Here is a 24,753-nt window from a genome sequence, read left to right as displayed (position 1 = left end):
GATCACAGCCGGCTGTGGAAAATTCTTAAACAGATGGGAACACCAGACCACCTGACCTGCCTCCTGAGAAATCTGTATGCAGGTCAAGAAGTAACAGTTAGAACTGGACATGGGACAATAAACTGGTTCCAGATGGGGAAAGGAATACGTCAAGGCTGTATATCGTCATCCTGCTTACTTAAATTATATGCAGAGTACATCATGCAAAATGCTGGGGTGGATAAAGTACAAGCTGGAATCAAGGTTGCCTGGAGAAATAACAATACCCTCAGATATGCAGATGACATCACCCTTATCGCAGAAAGCAAAGAAGAACTAAAGAGCCTCTTGATGAAAGTGAAAGAGGAGAGTGAAAAAGTTGGCTTAAAACTCAACATTCAGAAAACTAAGATCATGGTATCTGGTCCTATCACTTCATGGCAAATAGATGCGAAAACAGTGGAAACATGACAGACTTTATTTTCTTGGGCTCCAAAGTCACTGCAGTTGGTGGCTGCAGCCATGAAATTAAAAGACACTTGCTCCTTGCAAGAAAAGCTATGACCAGCCTAGACAGCATATTAAAAAGCAGAAACATTACTTTGCCGACAAAGGTACATATCGTCAAAGCTATGTTTTTTTCCAGTAGTCATGTGACAGTTGGACTGTAAAGGAGGCTGCGGCTGCTGCTGCTGCTAAGTCGCTTCAGTCGTGTCCAACTCTGTGCGACCCCATAGATGGCAGCCCACCAGGCTCCCCTGTCCTTGGGATTCTCCAGGCAAGGACGCTGGAGTGGGTTGCCATTTCCTTCTCCAATTCATGAAAGTGAAAAGTAAAAGTGAAGTTGCTCAGTCCCATTTTTAGTGACCCCATGGACTGCAGCCTACCAGGCTCCTCCATCCATGGGATTTTCCAGGCAAGAGTCCTGGAGTGGGGTGCCACTGCCTTCTCCAAAATGAGGCTCAGTGCCAAAGAATTGATGCCTTTTAATTGTGGTGCTGGAGTGAATTGTGGTGCTGGAGAATACTCTTGTGAGTCCCTAGGACAGCAGGGAGATCAAACCAATCAGTCCTGAAGGACATCAACCTTGAATATCACTGGAAGACCTAAACCTGTAGCTGAAGCTCCAATTTTTCAGCCACATGACGTGAGGAACTGACTCATCAGAAATACCCTGATGATGGGAAAGATTGAGAGCAGGAAGGGAAAGTGATGACAGAAGTTGAGCTGGTTGGAAAGCATCACCAACTCACATAGACATGAGTTTTAACAAAATTCAGGAGATAATGAAGGGAAGCCTGGTGTACTGCAGTCCCTGGGGTTGCAAAAAGTTGGACATGACTTAACAACTGGACATCAATGTAGTTCTATTATCATCCATTCATTTCTAATCCACTGTATATTTATAAGAATATGCTTTAATGAGATAGCATTTGCTTCAAATTTTATTTACAAATGTTATATTAAGAAAGATCATTTAATATTTTAAAAATAAAAGCATTATTATATATACCACATTGTACCTCTACCACTAAATTTTTGGATTAGCTTATGCAAATGATTACTCTCTCTCATACTTTTCCTATGCTTTTTAAGATCAAAGGAAAGTTTATATTTTATGATTGTAAAACCCCCTCTAACTGGTCTATATTTAATGTTAATCTTCTAGGTGTTATAACATTGTCCTCTGGCTTTAATTTATAATGTAAATTATCTTAGACTTTAAATTATGAAGGATTAGACTAATGTTATAATTGGTTCACAAAACTGTCCTTGAACATAACAGTAAAAGATTTAGTATAGATAATTTTGATAAATAGGTATCAACTTCAAAAGGCTGATTATGACCACAAAAATTTGTAATCAGCATATCTATCCAGATTACTTACTGTATATGTAATGTCCATGAATTTATCTTAGATCTAGTTAAATAAGTTTTATTTCCATATTCTTACTGCTATGGCCACCTCATGTGAAGAGTTGACTCACTGGAAAAGACTCTGATGCTGGGAGGGATTGGGGGCAGGAGGAGAAGGGGATGACAGAGGATGAGATGGCTGGATGGCATCACTGACTTGATGGACATAAGTTTGAGTGAACTCCAGGATTTGGTAATAGACAGGGAGGCCTGGCGTGCTGCGATTCATGGGGTCACAAAGAGTCGGACACGACTGAGCGGCTGAACTGAACTGAACTGCTATGTATAAAGACTGAGATGCATGACTTTGCATATTACTTTATACGGTAACATCATTGGCTGTCTTTGTTTTGCTTAAAATCCCTCAAGCTTCAAGGGTGATTTCTAGTGATAATGCTCAATAGGAATACAGTAGGTGTAGAGACCAGAAGAAGTTGTAACTTCCTGATGCACAATTTTTATGTCTCCTATTTTCACATGTCAAATCATCTATGATTAAATGGCAGAATTTACCAAATTTTCAGCTTTTATGTGTCTAATAGAAAATATTGATTTTTACAGGAGATCACTGATACACTGCTTTTAACTTTTTTAGGTACCTTGTCATTTCTAACAGTGACACACTCTGTAAAATATTTTTATCCTATTTGTTTTCATGCAAGGGTCAGTGTCAGCATGATCCTTAGCTGTGTTGATATTTTGTACCACCTAAATAGGTTGAAATAGATGAGGTATTTTGAATACTATAGGCATATTTCATGACCATTGTTTTCAGTGAGTCTCTCTCTAATATTACATCTTTTATCTCTCCTTTGATGAGAATGAATTAACCCAAGGCACTATTAGATGTGGTACTATTGTCTATATATGTATTTTGAAAATATTTCATAGTCATCTTAAGCATAAAATATTTAATACTTTGGACAGTCATATGAAATCATTTCAGATGTTTAAAATATTGATAATGCAAGAGAGATGATACTTAGCCTGTTTGAATAAGTGGAAGAAACTGAAGGTAACAGTTATAAATTATTAAGGGAAGGAATTTGGCTCAAGATAAGTAGACTCTTTCAATGACTAATGATTCCCTCCAAAATAGATGACTTCTTATAGGCAGTAAGATGCTTTCTTTGAAAAGCCTTGTACAGAGGTAAACAATTTATTATTGGTAATAAAGGATTCATGAAATAAATAGTGATTATTCAGTATGACTATTAAAATACCCTTTAATGTAGGGCTTCTCTTTGACAATCTCAGCAGTTTTTCCTGAGTGTTACTGATACTAAACAATGTGTTCATCAAATACAACTTCATCTAGCCTGAATTTTTCTTAAACTGTGCTTGCTACAATACCAGCCATTTAGCCATTCATTGGTCATCTCAGCCTTAAAAATGCATTCTCAAAAGCAAAATTACAATAAATAAGATGAAGTAAAGATTGAAAACACTATTTAAACGTAGTATTTGAGCCATCTAAAATAATATTAAACCATATTTAATTTTCATTCCCCCTAAAGGACTTGCCAATTATAAAATATTTCTACTTTCATATCAGTTCAGGTCAGTCACTCAGTCGTGTCTGATTCTTTGCAACCCCATGAACTGCAGAATGCCAGGCTTCCCTGTCCATTACCAACTCTCACAGGTAATCAACTCATGTCCATCGAGTCGGTGATGGCATTCAACCATCTCATCCTCTGTCTTCCCCTTCTCCCACCTTCAATCTTTCCCAGTATCATGATCTTTTCCGATGAGTCAGTTCTTCACATCAGGTGGCCCAAGTATTGGAGTTTCAGCTTCAGCATCAGTCTTTCCAATGAATATTCAGGAATGATTTCCTTTAGGATGGACTGGTTGGATCTCCTTGCTCTCCAAGGGACTCCCTCAGAGTCTTCTCCAACTCTACAGTTCAAAAGCATCAGTTCTTCGGCCCTCAGCTTTCTTTATACTCCAACTCTCACATAAATACATGACTATTGGAAAAACATAATTATGACTAAATGGGTTTGCCATAACTTTTCTTCCAAGGAGCAAGCGTCTTTCGATTTCATGGTTGAGGTCATCATCTGCAGTGATTTTGCAGCCCTCAAAATAAAGTCTGTCACTGTTTCCATTGTTGCCTCATCTATTTGCCATGAAGTGGTGGGACCATATGCAATGATCTTAGTTTTCAGAATGTTGAGATTTAAGCCAACTTTTTCACTCTCCTCTTTCACTTTCATCAAGAGGCTCTTTAGTTCTTCTTTGCTTTCCGCCATAAGGGTGTCGTCTGCATATCTGAGGTTATTGATATTTATTTTGGCAATCTTGATTCCAGCTTGTACTTCATCCACCCCAGCATTTCTCATGATGTACTCTGCATATAAGTTAATTAAGCAGAGTGACAATATACAGCCTTGATGTACTCCTTTCCCAAATTGGACTCAGTCTGTTGTTCCATGTCCAGTTATAACTGTTGCTTCTTGACCTGCATAAAGATTTCTCAGGAGGCAGGTCAGGTGATCTGGTATTCTCATCTCTTTAAGAATTTTCCGGTGTTTGTTGTGATCCACACAGTTGAAGGCTTTGGTATAGTCAATAAAGCAGAAGTAGATGTTTTTCTGGAACTGTCTTGCCTTTTCTGTGATCCAGCAGATGTTGGCAATATGATCTCTGGTTCCTCTGCTTTTTCTAAATTCAGCTTGAACATCTGGAAGTTAACAATTCACATACTGTTAAAGCCTGGTTTGGAGAAATTTGAGCATTACTTTGCTAGCACGTGAGATGAGTGCAATTTTGCAGTAGTTTGAACAATTTTTGGCATTGCCTTTCTTTGGGATTGGAATGAAAACTGACCTTTTCCAGTCCTGTGGCCACTGCTGAGTTTTCCAAATATACCAGCATATTGAGTGCAACACTTTCACAGCATCATCTTTTAGGATTTGAGAAAGCTCAGCTGGCATTCCATCACCTCCACTAGCTTTGTAGTGATGCTTCCTAAGGCCCCTTTGACTTCACATTCCAGAATATCTGGCTCTAGATGAGTGACCACACCATTGTGATTATCTACATCATGAAGATCTTTTTTGTACAGTTCTTCTATGTATTCTTACCTCTTCTTCTTAATATCTTCTGCTTCTGTTAGGTCCATACCATTTCTGTCTTTTATTGAGCCCATCTTTGCATGAAATGTTCCCTTGGTATCTCTAATTTTCTTGAAGAGATCTCTAGTCTTTCCCATTCTGTTGTTTTCCTCTATTTCTTTGCACTGATCACTGATGAAGGCTTTCTTATCTCTTCTTGCTATTCTTTGGAACTCTGCCTTCAAATGGACATACCTTTCCTTTTCTCCTATGCTTTTGGCTTCTCTTCTTTTCACAGCTATTTGTAAGGCCTCCTCAGATAGCCATTTTGCTTTTTTTGCATTGTAGGAAAAGTAGGAAATTAAGTCATATCTGAAGTTACAGGCAAGTTTGGCTTTGGAGTACAAAATGAAGCATGGCAAAGGCTAAGAGTTTTGCCAAGAGATCTCTAGTCTTTCCCATTCTATTGTTTTCCTCTATTTCTTTGCACTGATTGCTGAGGAAGGCTTTCTTATCTCTCCTTGCTATTCTTTGGAACTCTGCATTCAAATGGGTATATCTTTTCTTTTGTCCCTTGCTTCTTGAGTCTTTTCTTTTCTCATCTTTGCAAGGCCTCCTTGGACAACCATTTTGCCTTTTTGCATTTCTTTTTCTTGGGGATGATCTTGATCACTGCCTCCTGTACAATGTCATGAACCTCTGTCCACAGTTCTTCAGGCACTCAGTCTATCAGAATCCCTTAAATCTATTTCTCACTTCCACTATATAATTGTAAGAGATTTGATTTAGGTCATACCCTAATGGTGTAGTGGTTTTCCCTACTGTTTTCAGTTTAATTCTGAATTTGTCAATAAGTATTTCATTATCTGAGCCACATTCCACTCTTAGTCTTGTTTTTCTGACTGTATAGAGCTTCTCAATCTTCGGCTTATAGATTATATTAAATTAATGTATATTAAATATAGATTATATTAAAGAATATAATCAATCTGATTTCGATGTTGACCATCTGGTAATGTCCATGTGTAGAGTCTTCTCTTTTGTTGTTGGAAGAGGGTCTTTGCTATGACCAGTGCCTTCTCTGCAAAAATTGTTAGCCTTTGACCTGCTTCATTTTGTACTCCAAGGTCAAATTTGCCTGCTTTTGCATTCCACTCCCCTACAATGAAAAGGACATCTTTTTCGCGTGTTAGTTCTAGAAGATCTTGTAGATCTTCATAGAACCATTCAACTTCAGCTTCAGCATTACCAGTCTGGGCATAGACTGGGATTACTGTGATATTGAATGGTTTGCCTTGGAAAAGAACAGAGATCAGTCTGTCCTTTTTTGAGATTGTACCCAAATACTGCATTTTGGACTCTTTTGTTGACTATGATAGCTATGTACTGTAGCCTCCCAGGTTCTCCGTCCATGAAATTTTCCAGGCCAAAGTACTGGAGTGGGTTGCCATTTTCTTCCCCAGAGGATCTTCCAAACCCAGGGATCGAACCCTGGTCTCCCGCATTGCAGGTGGGCGCTTTACCATCTGAGCCATCAGGGAAGCCCAATAGTCAACAAAATAAAATATTTTACTTATATATAGGAAAACATAATATACAGAAAAATGTGCGTGTCCTTGTAATAAACTTTTCTGGAGAGATTAACAATTTATAATGGCTTTCCTTTCAGATTAAGTTAAGAAACATTTGCCCAGTATTTTTGATTGTTTATAGAGAAACTCCATGGCCATGAAACAAAGTAAATAAAACTCTAAGGGATGTCACAAAAGTAGTAAACACAAGGTCTTGAAGGTCTCAGCTATATGGTCTACCAAGTGTTCTAACTAACTATAGCATGAAAGATTACATGGTACATAATTCAATTCATTAAGGTTCTGATTGGAGCAGGCAAAATTTTACATTCTAATTTTCTAGTTATCTAGGTTTCTGCAAATGACATACTATTAAAAACCTGCTGGAAAGGTCTGACTTAAGGTTATGCATCCCATAGCTCTTGATAATATTCAGTTCCAAATTGAAATAACTTAATTACATTCTCCAAGGATCCATTTTCAGAGTAGATGCAGCTGTTGCATTTTCTTTTTTAGAAAGACAATTATAATTACAGGCAACTTTCTTAAGAAGATGGAATTAATAATGTATTACAATTTCAGAAAAACAGATTAAAGTTTTGGTTCATGTAAAAAGAGACTGGTGATGATACACCAATAGAAATGAAACTATTCTTTGTGTGTATGATTGTGTGCACACTTTAAGTTACAGTTTGCAGAGAGCATATGTAAGATAATCTAGCAATAAATTTATTTTTTAGGGAGTTTCATCTAGTGTTTACTACATAACAGTGTACAGAATATATAGTCAAAAAGAAGCATAATAAGCATAATATTTAGCAAGAAGATCACAGTCTTGCAAGGACAAACCTCTATAATCAACAATTCCCTGAGAGAGTCTTATAGATATGTAGAAAGCACATCTGGGTCAGTATAGGAGGAAACTGCATGTAGGGAGTACAATTCAGCAAAGTCTTAAAGCAAGGCTTTTAATTAATTAGGATGACAAGACTGGGGGCCATAGGAACCAAAATTAGACAACATTCCCTAGGGAAGAACCTGTCAACTGTGAAGGGTCAGAAATTGTATTATGTTGTCAGCTAACGGGTTAGAATCCCATATTTTAAAGTATGCAGGAGAAAACACAAGACCCCTATGTCAGATTCAAAGGCCTTTATTTATTAAGTGTGGCACAGCAACAGGGTGAACTTCAGGTTTGTGTCAATTTTTCCTAGCCCATTTGACCCAGAGTGACACAAAGAGGACCAAGTAACAGCTTCATGTGTGGTAGGTCCCATTATGGGAGAAAACCTGAGTTGAGGAAACCTGGATCTTTGATCCTGGACAGTAAGAATTGCCTACACATCCTCTGTAGCAAGGTGCTATCTCTATCTTTCAAAGCTGTGAGGAAACCTACACTTTACTACACTTAACTGTATTAGGAGCCTTTTTGTGATTAAAAAATCCTTGAAAAAATAGTCTATGAAGAAGGAAGTCAATGCATCTACCTATAAGGTGTGCAGAAATGAGACACACTCGTGAAACAACCAAATGTAAAATCTCTGAGTTTAAATATTATATTTTGCCTCAAAAGCTCAAAGAAGTCTCATGTGGATAAATGATAGTGTGTTATTTGGTCTGTGAAAATTCCAGGGAGTATACTGATTATGAAGATCTTGGCATATCTTCCTAATATATTTGACTTTTATTCTGAAGGTTAATTGAGTAGATGAGGACCCACAATTATTCTAAACAGGTGTGTTACATAGTCAAATTTGAAATTTGAAATATCATTAAGCCTGTTGTGTGAGGATGAAGCTAATATTTGTAGACAGAGTGCTAACTCATAAAGTTTGAGGAGGCCCTTGTGAGTGATGAAAAGAATATTAACCAGTCAAGTTATACCCAGGTTGAGGATTAGCAGAATTATTTATATTTAACTTAGAAATAATTTGGTATTTGCAAATCCATTGGAGGTAAGATGGGATAAAAGAGAAGCAGGAATTGAGCATGTCTCAAAATATAGAGGAAGAGGAAATTGATGGGTGAAAAGCATTTAACTGTTTAAATATTGACTGTCCAAAGAATGAGACATTGTAGGTAGAAGAGATTTATAATTTGAGCAGGAATAATTCTGAGGAGCCATACTGGGATAAAGCAGTTAAAATATATGAGCTCAAAGGGAATGAGTGGAATAATAAAACAGAGAAGAAGGAGCAACTTTGGGATAAGGGCAAAAAAAGAAATTATGAACTAATGAGACAGTTGTAAGAGAGAACGGAGGAGAATGCAGAAAGAGAAGTTTTGTGGCAATAAGGAGAGGCCACATCGTCAGGGAGGATCAGTTCAGTTCATTCAGTCACTCAGTCATGTCCGACTGTGACCCCATGGACTGCAGCACGCCGGGCTTCCCTGTCCATCATTAACTCCTGGAGCTTACTCAAACTCAAGTCCAACCAACCATCTCATCCTTTGTTATTCCCTTCTCCTCATTCCTTCAGTCTTTTTGAGCTTCAGGGTCTTTTCCAATGAGTCCATTCTTTGCATCAGGTAGCCAGAGAACTGGAGCTTCAGTTTTAGCATCAGTCCTTCCAATGAATATTCAATGATTTCCTTGAGGATTGATTGATCTCCTTGCAGTCCAAGAGACTTAAAAGAGTCTTCTCCAATTCCACAATTCAAAAACATCAATTCTTCAGTGCTCAGCTTTCTTTATGGTCCACCTCTCACATCCATACATGACTATTGGAAAAACCATAGCTTTGACTATACTGACCTTTGTCGGCAAAATAATGTCTCTGCTTTTTAATATGCTGTCTAAGCTGGTCATAGCTTTTCTTCCAAGGAGTAAGCATCTTTTAATTTCATGGTGGCAGTCACTATCTGCAGTGATTTTGAAGCCCAAGAAAACAAAGTCGGTCACTGTTTCCATTGTTTCCCCATCTATTTGCCATGAAGTGTTGGGACCAGATGCCATGATCTTAGTTTTTTGAATGTTGAGAATTAAGCCAGCTTTTTCATTCTCCTCTTTCCAATTCATCAGAAGGCTTTTTAGTTCCTCTTCACTTTCTGTCATAAGGGTGGTATCATCTGCATATCTGAGGTTATTGATATTTCTCCTGGCAATCTTTATTCCAGCTTGTGCTTTATCCAGTATTTCTCATGATGTATTCTGCATATAAGTTAAATAAGGTGGGTCACAATATACAACCCTGATGTACTCCTTTCTCAATATGGAACCAGTCGGTTGTTCCATGTCCACTTCTAACTGTTGCTTCCTGACCTGCATACAGATTTCTCAAGAGGCAGGTCAGGTGGTCTGATATTCCCATCTCTTCAAGAATTTTCCAGTTTGTTGTGATCCACACAGTGAAAGGCTTTAGCATAGTCAGTGAAGCAGAAGTAAATGTTTTTTTCTGAAATTTTCTTGCTCTTTTGATGATGCAATGGATGTTGGCAATTTGATCTCTGATTCCTCTGCCTTTTCTAAATCCACCTTGAACAGCTGGAAGTTCTCAGTTCAAGTACTGTTGAAGTGTGGCTTGGAGAATTTTGAGCATTTGCTAGCGAGTGAGATGAGTGCAATTGTGTGGTAGTCTGAACATTCTTTGGCATTGCCTTTCTTTGGGATTGAAAACTGACTTTTTCCAGTCCTGTGGCCACTGCTGAGTTTTCCAATTTTGCTGGCATCTTGAGTGCAACACTTTCACAGCATCATCTTTAGGATTTGAAATAGCTCAACTGGAATCCCATCACCTCCACTAGCTTTGTTGATAGTAATGCTTCCTAAATTCCACTTGACCTCACACTCCAGGTTGTCTGGCTCTTGGTGAATGATCACACCATCGTGGTTATCTGGGTCATGAAGATCTTTTTTGTACAGTTTTATGTATTTGTGCCAACTCTTAATATCTTCTGCTTCTGTTAGCTTCATACAGTTTCTACCTTTTATTGTGCCAATCTTGTGTGAAATGTTCCCTTGGAATCTCTAATTTTCTTGAAGAGATCTCTAGTCTTTCCCAGTCTGTTGTTTTCCTCTATTTCTTTGCATTGATCACTGCAGAATGCTTTCTTATCTCTCCTTGCTATTCTTTGGAACTCTGCATTCAGGTGGATTTCCTTTTCTCCTTTTCCTTTTACTTCTCATCTTCTCTTAGCTATTTATAAAGCCTCCTCAGACAACCATTTTGCTTTTTTGCATTTCTTGGGGATGGTCTTGATCACAGCCTCCTATACAATATTGGAAACCTCCATCCATCGTTCTTCAGACACTGTTTCAGATCTAATCCCTTGAATCTATTTGTCACTTCCACTGTGTAGTCATAAGGGATTTGATTTAGGTCATATCTAAATGATGTAGTGGTTTTCCCTACTTTCTTCAATTTCAGTCTGAATTTGGCAATATGGAGTTCATGATCTAGCCACAGTCAGCTCCTGGTCTTGTTTTTGCTGACTGTATAGGCTTCTCCATTTTCAGTTGTAAATAATATAATCAGTCTGATTTCGGTATTGACCATCTGGTGATGTCCATGTGTAGAGTATTTCTTGTGTTGTTGGAAGAGGGTGTTTGATATGACCAGTGACTTCTCTTGGCAAAAGCCTATTAGGCTTTGACCTGCTTCATTTTGTATTCCAAGGCCAAACTTGCCTGCTACTTCAGGTATCTCTTGGCTACCTACTTTTGCTTTCCAGTCCCGTATAATGAAAAGGACATGTTTTTTTGGTGTTAGTTCTAGAGGGCATTGTAGGTCTTCATAGAACCATTCAACTTCAGCTTCTTTGACATTAGTGGTTAGGACATAGACTTGGATTACTGTGATGTTGTATGGCTTGCCTTGGAAACTAACAGAGATCATTCTGTTGTTTTGGAGACTGCACCCAAGTACTGCATTTTGGTTTCTTTTGTTGACTATTAGGGCTACTCCATGTCTTCTGAGGGATTCTTGCCCACAGTAGTAGATGTAATGGTCATCTGAAATAACTTCACTTATTCCGGTCCATTTTAATTCACCCTTGCCCAACATTTCCTTTGGCAAAACTTTCCCTTCACCTTCCTCCACTACTTTCTTGCCTGAAATGCAGCAGTGATGGCTAAAAGAGTGGCAGTTATCTTATTGCAAGCATGAGGTTGCAAACCACCATCATGTATCAGTCAAGATCTAGGATATGGAATAAAACAAATCAACCCTGACATCTCAGTGGCTTAATAAACAAAGATTTATTTGTCTGTTTATTTTATTTTACACTTTTGAAAGCTGAATTTACATTTACTCTCCACTTAATGGCAGCTAGGTAAATTGCAGGCAATAACAGGTCCTCTGTAGGGCAGGCTGTCCTTCTGTACAAGTGAAGTACAAGAGAAAGTCGCTCGGTCACGTCTGATTCTTTGCAACCCCATGAACTATACAGTCCATGGAATTCTCCAGGCCAGAATACTGAAGTGGGTAGCCTTTCCCTTCTTCAGGGGATCTTCCTAAGCCAGGAATCAAACCTAGGTCTCCCACACTGCAAGCGGATTCTTTACCAGCTGAGCAACAATGGCTACCTTTTAAACAGTGGCTAGGGGATCTAGTCAGCTGCTATTCTATAAGTGCAATTACAGCCAAGGCTTCTAAGTCAGGAGGAGAGGAGAAGAGATTAAGAAGGTCATGAAGGGACTTTTTACTACCTTAGAGTCAGACACAACTGAAGGACTTCACTTTCACTTTCATGCATTGGAGAAGGAAATGGCAACCCACTCCAGTGTTCTTGCCTGGAGAATCCCAGGGACGGGGGAGCCTGGTGGGCTGCTGTCTATGGGGTTGCACAGAGTCAGACATGACTGAAGCCACTTAGCAGCAGCAGTTTGAAAGTTACAGAAGACCTCTGCTCTTGGTCTTTTGGCCTGAACTCATCACGTGACCTTGCCTCCCTACAAGAGGGCAAGAAAGTAGTGCAGTCTTCAGTGAGCTCAGGAAGAGCAAGAGTACCGGAGACAAGGGAATTAATGAATGCAATATTGTAAAGTTAAAAAATAAAATAAAATAATTAAAAAATAAAAATAAAAAAATTTTAAAAATGAATGCAATAGTTTAAGGCACCTTAAGCAATTATATTAGCCCTGTACTGCCCACCTCTGGACATCTTACTGAATGAGATCAAGGTATTTCTATTCATGACAGCTACCATAAGTCAGATTTGGGGGCTTCCCAAGTGGCTTAGTGGTAAAGAATCTGCCTGCTGAGCAGGATATGCAGGTTTGATCCCTGGGTGGGGAAGATCCCCAGGAGAAGGAAATGGCAACCCACTCCAGTATTTTTTCCTGGGAAATCCGATGGACAGAGTCGCCTGGTGGTATGCAGAGTTGGATATGACTTTAGCGACTAAACAAGAAGTCAGATTTATATCCCGTGAAATGAAACAGAATCCTGACAGACTTAAGAAAAAATATAATATTTAATTTAATTTAAATTAGCTGTTAAAATAAATGCTGTTTTACATTAATGGAAATTAAAATGTTATTTATTTACTTAATTTAATTAAAATGTTAGTTCAAATCCAATATTGCTGTTTTAAGACTAGCAGACAGGGCTAGCAACAGAACTGAGTGGGCACTGAAATGGAGAATGGAGTGGTATTTCAGGTTTGCAGACAGTGGGATCCAGAGGTTTCCTATGATCTGCTATTTTCTTCACTGATAGATGAGAGGACCTCCCTGGAATAGATAAGACATCTGTTTATTCTCTAAACTGCTAGGTGTCATTGTGAGTGCATGGCAAGTTTAAAATAGCCTGTTCTAATGTACAAAATTAAAGCTCATTGTGAAATAAACTAAGGAACTTAAATTTATATTATTTGGTGTTTTTGTCAGGGAGGAAGGGTATAAATACAACATTGGAAAAATTTTTGTCTTTTATACTCTTTGTTTTATTTGTTTATTTGTTCTTTGGTTTGACTGAGACCTTGGTACTGTTTACTTATCTCTAAAATAACATTAATCAGTTCAGTTCAGTCACTCAATTGTGTCTGACTCTTTGCGACCCCATGGATTGTAGCACTCAAGGCTTCCCTGTCCATCACCAACTCCTGGAGCTTACTCAAACTCATGTCTATTGAGTTGAGATGCCATCCAACTGTCTCATCCTCTCCACCCACCTTCAGTCTTTCCCAGCATCAGGATCTTTAACAATGAGTCATTTCTTTGCATCAGGTCTCCAAAGTATTGGGGTTTCAACTTCAGCATCAGTCCTTCCAATGAATATTCAGGATGGATTTCCTATAGGATGGACTGGTTGAATCTCCTTGTGGTCCAAGAGACTCTCAAGAGTCTTCTCCAACACCACAGTTCAAAAGCATCAATTCTTTAGTGCTCAGCATTCTTTGTAGTCCAACTCTCACATCCATACATGACTACTGGAAAAACCATAGCTTTGGCTAAATGGAATTTTGTTGGCAAAGTGATATATCTGATTTTTAATATGCTGTCCGGGTTGGTCATAACTTTTCTTTCAAGTGGCAAGCATCTTTTAATTTCACGGCTGCAGTCATCATCTGCAGTGATTTTGGAGCCCCAAAATATAAAGCCTGTCACTGTTTCCCCATCTATTTGTTATGAAGTGATATAAAAATAGTATTATTATAAAAATAGAGGTAATCGTGAGACCCAAATCATACCTGTTAAGGATTGGGGGTGGATTTTTCTTGCTAAAATTCTTCCATTCACACTTTTTGAACTCAGAATTTTTCAGCTAGAAATCCATCAGTAGCAAGATCAACAGTTTCAAATAAAAAATAAGTTATGCTGTTTTTGTTCAACATTTGAGAAAAAACTGGATGTTTTTAGGTGTAACAGGAAACTTTCTGGCACAGGAGGCTTAGTTCTAAAAGTCTAACCTGATTCTTAATTTGTATTTCTACAAAATAAAATTGCTATTGTGGGAATAAAGTCAGTTGACTTTTCTGATCATGCACACAAAGATGATAGCTAGTCCAGTCCTAAGGGCTAGGTGCCTTTACCACATGGAAAGAAATAGGTAGTGGATGGAAACTGATTGTGGATCTTTAAGTCAATTATCCTGCCCATTGTTGAGAAGTGATGTGATTAACAGTTCTGAGTCTTACCACTCATATTATTAGCACTTTTCTTTTTCTGGAGACCTGAAAATAAATGGTAGGGAATACAAGATCTGTGTTATGGGTTGATTTGTATCCCATTGAAAGTTATTTGTTGAAATCCTAACCCCTAGAGCCTGTGAATATGAATTTATTTGGATGAAAACAGTATCTTTACAGATGATCAAGTTAAAGTTATATAAAAAGTGGAAATTTGGGAAGAGATATTCACAGGCAGAATGCCCTGTGAACCTGAAGGCAAAGATTGTGGTGATGCCTTTACATGCCAAGGAACGCTAAAAATTTCTAGGAAATCACCAGAATATAGGGGAGAGGCATGGGATAGATTCTTTTTGACATTTCACAGAAGGAACCAATACTGATGACGTCTTGATCTTAGATTTCTATCCTACAGAACTGTAAGAAAATTAATTTATGTCATTTAAGTCATTCAGTGTGTGGTATGTTGTGAGGGTACCCTAGCAAACTCTAATTAAAAGTATCAGGAGAAGGGGATCCCTCTAATGTAAGTTAAGTAAAAATGTGGAGAGAGGATAGTTTATAATGTGGATTAGCTACTGTATAAAACATTTATCAGAGTATGTCACACATAATAAGCAGAAAATGCTGTTGCCATTGCAGTGTTGATAACTTAGTCTTGATTCTGTTTACAATATGATGGTCAATTTCACTATATCCAAACAGCGTGGCTCGAATCCTGCCTCCACTTTCCAGCTGTCTGGCCTCAGACAACATACTTAAATTTTCTATATTTTCATTGTCTCTAAAATAAACTTAATGTGAATGCCCACCTGATGGGAATATGAAATTATGCCCAGGAGAGCTCAACATGGGCCTACTTTCGCTCAGTATATTTTAGCTGTTACTATTATTTTTAATTTTCCAAATACTCACATTTGTTGTTTTGACAATGAGAATCGTATTCACTAAATAAGCCTGGTCAATAAAGATTGCTGCTAAGTCACTTCAGTTGTGTCCGACTCTGTGTGACCCCATAGACGGCAGCCCACCAGGCTCCCCCATCCCTGGGATTCTCCAGGCAAGAACACTGGAGTGGGTTGCCTTTTCCTTCTCCAATCAATAAAGATTAGTTCACTGAAATTCACTTAAAATTTTCCACTTGTTCTAATGTAAAGTTGGAATTTTATTTTTAAAAAAGCAAACTTAGATAGCATTGTTTTTCTCTTTACTTGGGAACAAAATTTCAGTTTGTTTTAAAACTTTGGAACACCTCACTGAACAATAATTAAAGTAATAAAATTGTATTCAAAGTACCTAAGTCAGTCCCTTGTAGTCAATTAGGTGTTCAGAGAAGTGCAATTATGTTTTAAACCACTAGGGTACATTTAAACCACTGAAGCAGAATGTTGCCCTGGTGATGTTAGGAAAATGCTATAGGCGATTTGTTCAGGCCATTTATTCACCTTACAGAGCCACATTAACCCTTTAAGTCATAAGTACACATTTATAAATTCACACCTACTATTCTTTTCCTAGGTACTAGAGGGGAAATAAAAGTCATATAGGAAATACTTTGTAATATATTAGAAAAGCATGAAAATAGGTCAGATAATTTTTGAATGTTTCTCTGCTGTAAATTTTTTTTGTTGTTAATTGAAGTATATTTCTCTGGAAGTGTGTTAATAATATGTCCAGCTAAAGTACATTTTGTCTTTCAAGGCTTTTAAGCAAAATTTACATCACGTTCCCGATTTTAAAGAATGCATATTTTTCTTAAACCTGTATTCTGCAATTTTAGTCAATTCTGTACAATTCTGTTTTCAGTATGGATTGATAATACTGATGGCCATGTGTTTAATATTTATCTTTTGTCTGAAGTAATGTAATCGTTGTTTTTTGGCAATATGAACACCAGAGTCTTGCACTGTATTGTGGACATAATTCACAGTGAAATGAATCAGGAACATGTTCATACCTGAATAATCCACCAATTTGCCAATAATTGAATATTCTGACAGTTAACTAAAAAGATGACTTGTTCAATTAAAAGTTATACATTTCAAAGTTCAGATTTCTTATCTATCTAAATTAACATTCTCTTTAAAATTTTAGCCAGCTTTATACACTTTTGTCCTTAGATATTGTTAATAATAGTGGTCTTTCTGTTTACTTAAGAGCAATTTGTATATTTGTTTGTAGATAATTTCTTAGTAATGTTTTAGTTTAATAGATGTGCCTTGTATTTATAAACACTTTATACTGTCTGATTTTAAGTATGTTGATAGGTTGTGTCTGACTCTTTGCAACCCCATGGACTGCAGCACACCAGGTGTCCCTGTCTTTCACTATCTCCTGGATTTTGCCCAAGTTCATTTCCATTAAATTGGTGATGCTCTCCAACCATTTCTCCTTTTGCCTTCTATCTTTCCCAACATCAGGGTCTTTTCCAATGAGTCGGCACTTCACATCAGAGTATTGGCCAAAGTATTGGAACTTCAGCTTCAACATTAGTCCTTCCAGTGAATATTCAGAATTGATTTCCTTTAGGATTGACTAGTTTGATCTCCTTACTGTCCAAGGGACTCTCAAAACTCTTCTCCAGCACAACAGTTCAAAAACATCAATTCTTTAGCATTCAGCCTTCTTTATGGTCCAACTCTTACATCCATGTATAACTACTGGAAAACCGTAGCTTTGACTATATGGACCTTTGCCGTCAAAGTGATGTTTATGCTTTTCAATATGCTGTCTAGGTTTGTCATAGCTTTCCTTCCAAAAACCAAGCATCTTCTAATTTCATGGCTGCAGTCACCATCTGCAGTGATTTTGGAGCATAAGAAAAGAAAACTGTCATTGCTTCCACTTTTTCTCCCCTTCTACTTGCCATGAGGTGATGGGACTGTATGCCATGATAGTTTTTTGAATGTTGAATTTTTTTTTAATTTTTTATTTTATTTTTAAACTTTACATAATTGTATTAGTTTTGCCAAATATCAAAATGAATCCGCCACAGGCATACATGTGTTCCCCATCCTGAACCCTCCTCCGTCCTCCCTCCCCCCACCATCCCTCTGGGTCGTCCCTGGATGAATGTTGAATTTTAAGCCAGCTTTTTTACTCTCGTCTTTCACTCTCATCAAGAAGCTCTTTAGTTCCTCTTTGATTTCTACCATTATGGTGGTATCATCTGGATATCTGAGGTGTTGATATTTTTCCCAGTAATCTTGATTCTATTTTGTAATTCATCCAGCCTGGCATTTCACATGTTGATGCTTTTGAACTGTGGTGTTAGAGAAAACTCTTGGGAGTCCCTTGGACTGCAAGGAGATCCAACCAGTCCATCTTAAAGGAGATCAGTCCTGGGTGTTCATTGGAAGGACTGATGTTGAAGCTAAAACGCCAATACTTTGTCCACCTGATGCGAAGAGCTGACTCATTTGAAAAGACCCTGATGCTGGGAAAGATTGAGGGCAGGAGGAGAATGGGACGACGGAGGATGAGATGGTTGGATGGCATCATCGACTCAATGCACATGAGTTGGGTCAACTCCGGAAGTTGATGATGGACAGGGCAGCCTGGCATGCTGTGGTTCATGGTGTTGCAAAGAGTTGGACACGACTGAGCGACTGAACTGAACTCAATAAGTTAAGTAAACAGGGTGACAGTATACATTCTTGCTGTACTCCATTCCCAGTTTTGAGCCACTCTGTTGTTGTTTGCTTCTTGACCTGCATACAGGTTTCTCAGGAGACAGGTAAGATGGTCTGGTATTCCTGTCTCTTTAAGAATTTTCCACAGTTTATTGTGATCCACATAGACAAAGGATTTCCTGTAGTCAGTGAAGCTGAAGTACATGTTTCTCTGGAATTCCCTTGCTTTCTCTATGGTCCAATGAATGTTGCCAATTTGACCTGTGAACAGTGCTAAAGAACATTAAAGAAAGTTGCATTTGTTTCCCATGCCATTAAGGTTGTGCTCAAAATCCTACAAGCTAGGCTTCAGCAGTACTTGAATTTAGAACTTCCAGATGTTCAAGCTGGGTTTAGAAAAGGCTCAGGAACCAGAGTTTATATATATATATATAATTTAGCCAATTAAGTGAAAATAAATTAGTTTACGGCAAATAAATACAGATGAATGGAATTAATGACTAATGTCTTTGAATAGTGAAAATAGAAGTTATCACTTGAAAATTCTGATGATCTCTCAGAAAATGAAAAGACATTTTATAGGAAGAACTTCACAGAAATGTGACTGGTTGAATGATGAATTATAAATGAAGGAGGAACAATACAGTAGGAAACTACCCTAGCAAAAGATAAATTATAAGATGATAAATAGAAAAATTATTTCAGACTGATGTCAGCAACATGATGGAATGAAAAACTAACTCTGTCTTTTCCTTTAAGCTATAACCGATAAACTATCTACAAGGCAAAAAAGGTGCCTGTGCCCAAAACACACTAGTACATTAGAGAATTCCATACATCTCTATATCTAAAGGTAGGTGGTCTTAAACACATAGAGATGAAACCTAGAGAACAGCAGAAACATTGGACACTGTCACTATTTGTGGATGTCATGATTTTATATATATAAAACCCTAAAAACACCAAAAAACTATTAGAAATAATAAAAGGATCAACTTTCAGGGTGCAAAGTTAACATACAAAATCTGTTGTATTTCTATAAGCTAATAGAGAAGTTAAGAAAACAATCGCATTTTCATTTTCAACAGCAACAAAAAATACCTAAGACTAAGTTTATCCCAGGTGGTGAAAGACCTGGATGCTGAAAACTGTACAGGTTTTGACATTGTTGAAAGAAATTGAAGAAGATATTGTTGAATGAAAATGAAGAAGACACAAAGAAATTGGAAGATATCTGTGTTCATGGATTGAAATAACTAATATGTTTAAAATATCTGTATTACCCAAATCAGTCTACAAATTTGGTGCCATCTCTTTCAAAACTACAAAGACATTTTTTGCAGAAATAGAACAAAACATGCTAAAATCTTATGGAACCATAAAAGGGTTCCATAAGACCCCAAATAGTTAAAGCAATCCTAAGAAAAAAGAACAAAGCTGGAAGTATCACACTCCTTGACTTCAAATTATATTACAAAACCATAGTAATCCAAACAGCAAGGTACTGGATGCACTGAATGACTGGCCTGGCACTGCAGATTGAGAGGAGAGCCTGAAGGTGCAGGGGAAATTATGAAGCCACTTCTGTTAGTGAACCTCAAAAAATCTGAGGCAGAATGGCCAAAATGACAGAATGGAAAGACCCTGAGCTTGTCTTCTCTCACAAGCAGACCAAAATCACAACAATCTGCAGAACAACTATTGATGGAAAAAGATTGGAATCTACCAGAAAAGATCTTCTATAATTAGATATATAGAAGGAACCATGAAACAAGCAGGAGTGGCAGACTTCTGATATAATCAGATTTCATATCCCCTTAGTAGGTAACTCACAAACTGGAGAATAATTGTATCGAGGAGGTTCTTCCTCAGGAATTAGAGTTTTGAATTCCATGTCAGGTTTCCCACCTAGATGTCTGGCACTGGAAAGATGAATCCCCAGAGCATTTGTCTTTAAAGAGCAGCAGAGCTTAATTGTAGGAGCCACACAGGACTAGGGGAAATAGAGTCTTCACTTTTAAAGGGTGCACACAAAATCTCACATGCACCAGGACTCAAGCAAAAGCAGTAATTTAATAGGAGCCTGAGCCAGACTTACTTTCTGGTCTTGAAAAGTTTCCTGGAGAGGCAGAAGGTGGCTGTGGCTCAACCTGGGGATGTAGACAGTGGTGGCAGACATATCTAGGAACATTCAACCCTGTGACACTCCTGATGACTGTCATCTTGGATCATTAATGCTGAGACCTGGCCCCACCTGATACCCTGTAAAATTTGGTGCCCAAATTAAGGGGGCAGGGACACAGCCCTACTGATTAGCAGACAGTCTGCCTAAATACTTCCATGCCCCTAGATACAACCCTGCCCACTAGAGGGCTAAGACCCAGCTCCCCTACCTCAAGGAAGCCTGCACAAAACTCTAGATCAGTCTCACCCACCATGGAGGAGATTTTTGAAGCAAGAAAGCTATGATCCCACAGCTGATGGAACCAAGTCCACCAATGCAGGCTAGACCCTGCTCTGGGACTAGCTGAGCCCTGGCCACTCTGCCCATTAGCAAACCAGTACAACCTTGGGACACCCCAGGTCATACACAACTGTGTCAGGAACCAGCATACCTCTCCCCACTCTCATTTATCTCAAAATCTCTCTGGATACATGAGCCTTGCAGCCAGACTCCAGGAACCAGCTCTGCCTGCTGGTACTCCAGACCTAACTCCAGGACCTAGCTTCACCTGGCAGTGGGTGGGCAACAGTCCCAGAATCAGGACTAACTGCCTACCAGCAAGCCAAAATTAGATCCAGGCCCCTTCTTGGGTTCTGCCTGCCACACATGACTGCTGCTGCTGCTGCTGCTGCTGCTGCTAAGTCACTTCAGTCATGTCTGACTCCATGCGACCCCATAGACAGCAGCCCAGCAGGCTCTCCTGTCCCTGGGATTCTCCAGGCAAGAACACTGGAGTGGGTTGCCATTTCCTTCTCCAGTGCATGAAAGTGAAAAGTGAAAGTGAAGTCGCTCAGTCATGTCCGACTCTTCGCGACCCCATGGACTGGACCCCATAGACTGAAGCAGCCCAGCAGGCTCTTCGGTCCATGAGATTTTCCAGGCAAGAGTGCTGGAGTAGGGTGCCATTGCCTTCTCCGTCACACACATGACTAGGCCCCACTAAAATTCTACTAAACATTTAAAGAAGAGTTGGCACTTATAGGAAACTATTCCAAAAATAGTTTTCATAACTATTCCAAAAAAAGGAAAGAATATTTCTGAATTCATCCTATGAGGCCCTCATCACCCTGATACCGAAAATCAAATAAAGATATCAGAAGAAAAGAAAATTACAGCCCAGCATCAGTGGTGAGCATAGATGCAAAAATCCTCAAAAAATACCAGCTAGACAACTTCAGTGATGCATTAAAAAGGTCATACACCATGATCAAGTGAAATTTATCTCAGCAATGTAAGGAATTTTTAATATCTGCAAATCAGTCATTGTGATATACCATATTAACAAGTTGAAAAATAAAAGTCATATGATTATCTCAATAGATGCATGAAAACTTTTGATCAAATAAAAGATGATTTGTGATAAAAACTCTCCAGAAGGTGGGCATAGAGGGAATGAACATACCTCAACATAATAAAGACCATATATGACAAACCCACAGCTAATATCCACAATGATGAAAAGCTGAAAGCTTTCCTCTATAATCAGGCATAAAACAAAGATGCCCACTCTTACCAGTTTTACTCAACAAAGTTTTGGAAGTCTTAGACACAATAATCAGAGAAGAAAAGTAAAGGATCCAAAGTGGAAAAGAAGAAGTGAAACTCACTCTTTGCAGATGATGTGATACTATACATAGTATATTCTAAGATGTCACCAGAAAACAACTAGATTTCATCAGTGGACTTAGTAAAGTTGCAGGATACAACTTAGTGTATTTATATACACTAACAACATGATATCGAACAGAGAAATTAAGGAAAGAATCCTATTTACATGCCAAAATCAGTAGAATACCTAGATATAAACCTACCTAAGGACACAAAAGACCTGCCGTCCCAAATTGTAAGATGCTAATGAAAGAAATTAAAGACCACACAAACAAATGGAAAGATATACCATATTCTAGGATTGGAAAAATCAGTTTTGTTAAAATGACCATACTACCCAAGGCAATCTGCAGATTCAATGCAATCCCTATTAAGTTATCATGAAATTTTTCACAGAACTAGAACAAATAATTTAAAATCTGTATGGAAGCAAAATACAGCCTAAATAGCCAAAACAATTGTGAGAAAGAAGAATGAAGCTGGAGAACGTCAGACTATACTACAGAGCTATAATTATCAAAACAGAATAGTATTGGCAGAAAAATATACACATAAATTAATGGAACAGAATAGAAAATCCATAAATAAACTGACTCCCTTAAGTTCAATTAATCTATGAATGACCAAGGAGGCAAGAATACACAGTGGGAAAAAAAGACAGCCTTTTCAATAAATGGTGCTTGGAAAGCTTGACAGCTGCATGTAAAAGAATGAAACTTAGGAGGGGCAGGAAAAAATTAGGACTTTGGAATTAACAGATGCATACTAATATATTATTAAGTAAACAACAACTACTTACTGAACAGCACAGGGAACCATATGCACTATCTTGTAATTAACTACAATGGAAAAGAATCTGGAAAACTGAATAACTGAATCACTTTGCAGTATACCCAGAAGATTGTCAAATAGATATATTTCAATAAAAAAAGAAAAAAAAAGAATGAAACTAAAATATTTTCTAACAGTATATACAAAAATAAATTTCAGTTCAGTTCAGTTCAGTCGATTAGTCATGTCCGATTCTTTGTGACCCCATGAATCGCAGCACGCTAGGCCTCCCTGTCCATCACCAACTCCCGGAGTTCACTCAGACTCACGTCCATCGAGTCAGTGATGCCATCCAGCCATCTCATCCTCTGTCGTCCCTTCTCCTTCTGCCCCCGTTCCCTCCCAGAATCAGAGTCTTTTCTAATGAGTCAAGTCTTCGCATGAGGTAGCCAAAGTATTGGAGTTTCAGCTTTAGCATCATTCCTTCCAAAGAAATCCCAGGACTGATCTCCTTCAGAATGGACTGGTTGGATCTCCTTGTAGTCCAGGGGACTCTCAAGAGTCTTCTAAAACACCACAGTTCAAAAGCCTTCTTCACAGTCCAACTCTCACATCCATACATGACCACTGGAAAAACCATTGCCTTAACTAGACGGACCTTTGTTGGCAAAGTAATATCTCTGCTTTTCAATATGCTATCTAGGTTGGTCATAACTTTCCTTCCAAGGAGTAAACATCTTTTAAATTCATGGCTGCAGTCACCATCTGCAGTGATTTTGGAGCCCCCAAAAATAAAGTCTGACACTGCTTCCACTGTTTCCCCATCTATTTGCCATGAAGTGATGGGACCGGATACCATGATCTTCATTTTCTGAATGTTGAGCTTTAAGCCAACTTTTTCACTCTCCACTTTCACTTTCATCAAGAGGCTTTTGAGTTCCTCTTCACTTTCTGCCATAAGGGTCGTGTCATCTGCATATCTAAGGATGTTGATATTTCTCCCTGCAATCTTGATTCCAGCTTGTGTTTCTTCCAGTACAGCACTTTTCATGATGTACTCTGCATATAAGTTAAATAAGCAGGGTGACAATATACAGCCTTGACGTACTCCTTTTCCTATTTGGAACCAGTCTGTTGTTCCATGTCCAGTTCTAACTGTTGCTTCATGATCTGCATACAGGTTCTCAAGAGGCAGGTCAGGTGGTCTGATATTCCCATCTCTTTCAGAATTTTCCACAGTTTATTGTGACCCACACAGTCAAAGGCTTTGGCATAGTCAATGAAGCAGAAATAGATGTTTTTCTGGGACTCTCTTGCTTTTTCCATGATCCAGCAGATGTTGGCAATTTGATCTCTGGTTCCCCTGCCTTTTCTAAAACCAGCTGGAACATCAGGAAGTTCACGGTTCACGTATTGCTGAAGCCTTGCTTGGAGAATTTTGAGCATTACTTTACTAGCATGTGAGATGAGTTAAAATTGATTAAAAACAAAAATGTAAGCCTGGATTCTATAACACTTCTAGATGTTGACATAAATAACACCCATATGTATTTGGATCTGCCATCTAGGGTAATGAAAATAAAAGCAAAAATAAACTTAAACACTTTTGCACAGCAAAGGAAAGCATAAACAAAATGAAAGACAACCTACAGAATGTGAGAAATATTTGCAAGAGATGTGACTGAAAAGAGATTAAAGTCCAAAATAAACAAATAGCTCATACAGCTCAATATTTAATAAAAAATAAATTAAAAATGAACAGAAGACCTAAATAGACATTTCTCAAAAAAAATACAGATGGCCAATAAGCACATGAAAAAATGCTCAACATCACTAATTATTAAAATAATGCAGATGAAAACTATAATATGATGACATATCACCTCATACTAGTCAGAATAGACACTGTGAAAAAGTC

The 24,753-nt window shown here is 38.2% G+C and overlaps 1 protein-coding gene across 3 annotated transcripts in view; it reads left to right on the top strand.

Annotated features, from left to right (window-relative positions):
* Window positions 1–24,753, top strand: part of CSMD3 (CUB and Sushi multiple domains 3) — a 1,478,779-nt gene that overhangs the window by 445,179 nt on the left and 1,008,847 nt on the right. The gene's annotated exons all lie outside the window — the stretch shown is intronic.

Source organism: Bos grunniens, chromosome 14 (genome assembly GCF_055505025.1).
Source record: "Bos grunniens cultivar Pamir isolate PY7600 chromosome 14, Bosgru_T2T1.0, whole genome shotgun sequence".
Classification (NCBI taxonomy): domain Eukaryota; kingdom Metazoa; phylum Chordata; class Mammalia; order Artiodactyla; family Bovidae; genus Bos; species Bos grunniens.
Note: the sequence above shows the minus strand (reverse complement) of the source record. Positions and strands in the feature narration are given on the sequence as shown.